A 4,277-nucleotide genomic window follows, 5' to 3' on the forward strand; every position below is an offset into this window, starting at 1 on the left:
AAAGGGGTCAAAATTCCAATGCCCACTAATGGCCATCTATGCACTAATGAAAATGGAAAAGACTTCGATCAAAAGGTATACCGCTCCATGATTAGCTCTTTATTGTACCTGTATGCATCTAGGCCGGATATTATGCTTAGTGTTTGCATGTGTGCCCGATTTCAAGCTACACCGAAGGAATCACACCATAAGGCTGTGAAGCATATTCTTCGATATCTAGCTCACACACCAACTCTTGGATTACGGTATCCCAAGGGCTCTTCCTTTGATCTCATTGGATATTTAGACTCTGACTATGCTGGCGATCGGGTGGACCGCAAGTCAACGTCAGGCACATGCCATTTCCTCGGACGATATTTGGTCTGTTGGTCCTCAAAGAAACAGAACTGTGTATCACTCTCCACTGCAGAAGCTGAGTACATTGCTGCTGGATCATGCTGTGCTCAATTACTATGGATGATGCAAACACTCAAGGACTATGGCATCAACGTGAAGAATGTGCCTCTCTACCACGACAATGAGAGCGCTATCAAGATTGCTCATAACCCAGTTCAGCACTCGAAGACAAAGCACATCTAGATTCGTCATCATTTTCTTCGTGATCATGTGTTGAAGGGCGACATCTCCATCGACCACGCAAGCACTGAAGACCAGCTGGTCGATATCTTCACTAAGCCCTTGGATGAGAAGAGATTTAGTAAGTTGCGATGTGAGCTAAATATCCTAGAATCTTCGAATGTTCTATGAGAAGGACACACATCCTAACTCTTATGCAAAATTGATGACTTAGATGTGCAACACACAAAGTAACGTTTTTCTTCAATAAATGAAGACTAACCCTCTAAGTGTGAAGAAATTAATGAAGAAATTGATTCTCAGAGCCCTACGACAATTGTACGTAGTGTCTGAAATCAGCTTTCTTATACGGTGGGTTACACCACCAACCAAAGTTGAAAATCTTCAATTTGACTTTTTCTTCGTTTTTGAAATCCTCAGTTTTTCAAATTCTTCAACTTTGCATTGTCTTCACTCTTTCCGTCGTTGTTCTTCATTTGAATATATATACATATATATATATATATATATATATATATATACATATATATATATATATATATATATATATAGGGAAAATAGATTTTACCATCTAGTGGTAGTTACCCCCATCCTGGCAACCATCCGATCTCTTCCCAGGTGTGGCCTTTGATTAACGGGTCTTGTTCCAAAATAAGCCTATTTACTCCCCCACCCGGTAAGAAAATCAGCTGTATGGTTCCGACTTTTGTGCATGGAACGTATATAGCGTGTCGTCCAACAACCTGGCTATTTATGTGGCCTGGATCAAGCTCTCGTATAAACAAAGGGTAAAATATCCAATAGCACTTTTAAATTTGACGTTTTGTTATGCTAGAAATCAAGCGTCTCATCTTCTAATGTTGATTCATAGCTTCATGGTACGAGAAAGTTCCCTTGTCGATCAAGATGTTGCATGGCCCAACCATGGCGCCACATGTGCCTGCAAACTAAGCCGCCATGGCGCCATTATTGCTTTTCATTGGATCTCACAGCTGCTGAAGGTATCATGTTGACACATCTACTTGTAACAAATACACGTATGTATGTATGTTAACCTTTGATCTCTGAGATTGCAGTTTTAACTTTTTGTTTGAGCTAGCTTTGTTGGGAACGTAGCAGAAATTCAAAATTTTCCTACGCGTCACCAAGATCTATCTATGGAGAAACCAGCTACGAGTAGAAGGAGAGTGCATCTACATACCCTTGTAGATCGCTAAGCGGAAGCGTTGAAGTGAACGGGGTTGATGGAGTCGTACTCGTCGTGATTCAGATCACCGATGATCAAGTGCCGAACGTACGGCACCTCCGCATTCAACACACGTACAGCCCGGTGACGTCTCCCACGCCTTGATCCAGCAAGGAGAGAGGGAGAGGTTGAGGAAGACTCCATCCAACAGCAGCACAACGGCGTGGTGGTGATGGAGGAGCGTGGTAATCCAGCAGGGCTTCGCCAAGCACCTACGGGAGAGGAGGAGGTGTCACGGGAGGGAGGGAGGCGCCAAGGGCTCAGGTATAGATGCCCTCCCTCCCCTCCACTATATATAGGGGCAGGGGAGAGGGGGGAGGCGCAGCCTTGCCCCTTACTCCAAGAAAGGGGTGCGTCCAAGAGGGGGGGAGGAGTCCATCCTCCCCAAGGCACCTCGGAGGTGCCTTCCCCCTTGAGGACTCTTCCCTCTAGGGTTCCCTAGGCGCATGGGCCTCTTGGGGCTGGTGCCCTTGGCCCATGTAGGCCAAGGCGCACCCCCTACAGCCCATGTGCCCCCCCGGGGCAGGTGGCCCCACCCGGTGGGCCCCCGGGACCCTTCCGGTGGTCCCGGTACATTACCGATGACCCCGAAACTTGTCCCGATGACCGAAACAGGACTTCCTATATATAAATCTTTACCTCCGGACCATTCCGGAACTCCTCGTGACGTCCGGGATCTCATCCGGGACTCCGAACAACATTCGGTAACCACATACAAGCTTCCTTTATAACCCTAGCGTCATCGAACCTTAAGTGTGTAGACCCTACGGGTTCGGGAGACATGCAGACATGACCGAGACGTTCTCCGGTCAATAACCAACAGCGGGATCTGGATACCCATGTTGGCTCCCACATGTTCCACGATGATCTCATCGGATGAACCACGATGTCAAGGACTCAATCGATCCCGTATTCAATTCCCTTTGTCTAGCGGTATTTTACTTGCCCGAGATTCGATCGTCGGTATCCAATACCTTGTTCAATCTCGTTACCGGCAAGTCACTTTACTCGTTCCGTAACACATCGTCCCGTGATCAACTCCTTGGTCACATTGCGCATATGATGATGTCCTACCGAGTGGGCCCAGCGATACCTCTCCGTTTACACGGAGTGACAAATCCCAGTCTCGATCCGCATAAAACAATAGATACTTTCGGAGATACCTGTAGTGCACCTTTATAGTCACCCAGTTACGTTGTGACGTTTGATACACCCAAAGCACTCCTACGGTATCCAGGAGTTACACGATCTCATGGTCAAAGGAAGAGATACTTGACATTGGCAAAGCTCTAGCAAACGAACTACACGATCCTTGTGCTATGCTTAGGATTCGGTCTTGTCCATCACATGATTCTCCTAATGATGTGATCCCGTTATCAACGACATCCAATGTCCATAGCCAGGAAACCATGACTATCTGTTGATCACAACGAGCTAGTCGACTAGAGGCTCACTAGGGACAAATTGTGGTCTATGTATTCACACGTGTATTACGATTTCCGGATAATATAGTTATAGCATGAATAAAAGACTATTATCATGAACAAAGAAATATAATAATAAAACTTTTATTATTGCCTCTAGGGCATATTTCCAACAAGCTTTTGGGTTGATCGATGCCTTCTCCGCCGATGTGGACGCATGCCACGACCGGTTTTTCCGGGTAATAAATTTCCAGAAAAGACCGTCATGCTCATCAGCCCCAGGATTACTGTTAGCTGATGAGGCTCCAACTGGATACAGAAATTCGAAGCAGAATACAACATATGTAGTACAAGATCATTCTGGCCTGAGAGTACAACAAATGGTTTCTAGTGGTTGATGGCGGAAGCGGTTTGTGAGACATCAGTGTCTATGGGACTCCATTTCCCACGGGAATAGCTGACCAGGTTAACTCCTATCTTCGCGAGGTGCTATCTCCATTATGTGAGTTCCGGGGCTGACATCGCGTCGCTCCTCTCCGAGCAAAAAAAATCTGGCCAAGACAATAGCCAGGGAGAAGCCAGTGAGTACTTTGAATGTACTCGCAAACATTATGAACACAGGTATAATATAACAATGATGTGCTAAAGATAATTTATACTCATGACGTCAGTCACAAACGATAAATGAAACTCTGATGCGTGCAAGCAAGTTATTTATAAAAATGCAATAAGATGGTAGTATTAAAATTTATGAAACAAATAACAAGCAATGCCACAGTCGGGCGTCTTAGCGACACCACATAAAGGGCTTTAAAAGAAATGCCACAGTCGGGCGTCTGAGCGACACCACATAAAGGGCTTTAAAAGAAATGCCACAGTCGGGCGTCTGAGCGACACCACATAAAGGGCTTTAAAAGAAATGCCACAGTCGGGCGTCTGAGCGACACCACATAAAGGGCTTTAAAAGAAATGCCACAGTCGGACGTCTGAGCGACACCACATAAAGGGATTTAAAAGAAATGCCACAGTCG

General features: G+C 45.7%; 1 long non-coding RNA gene across 1 annotated transcript in view; it reads left to right on the plus strand.

Annotated features, from left to right (window-relative positions):
- The first annotated feature begins 1,513 nt into the window (after positions 1-1,513).
- The window catches only part of LOC123097391 (uncharacterized), a 7,198-nt gene continuing 4,434 nt past the window's right edge, over positions 1,514-4,277 (plus strand). The window contains exon 1 of the long non-coding RNA XR_006447158.1: positions 1,514-1,577. This is a non-coding gene — a long non-coding RNA (uncharacterized lncRNA). The remainder of the gene's footprint in view (positions 1,578-4,277) is intronic.

The sequence above is a fragment of the Triticum aestivum genome, chromosome 1B (genome assembly GCF_018294505.1).
Source record: "Triticum aestivum cultivar Chinese Spring chromosome 1B, IWGSC CS RefSeq v2.1, whole genome shotgun sequence".
Classification (NCBI taxonomy): domain Eukaryota; kingdom Viridiplantae; phylum Streptophyta; class Magnoliopsida; order Poales; family Poaceae; genus Triticum; species Triticum aestivum.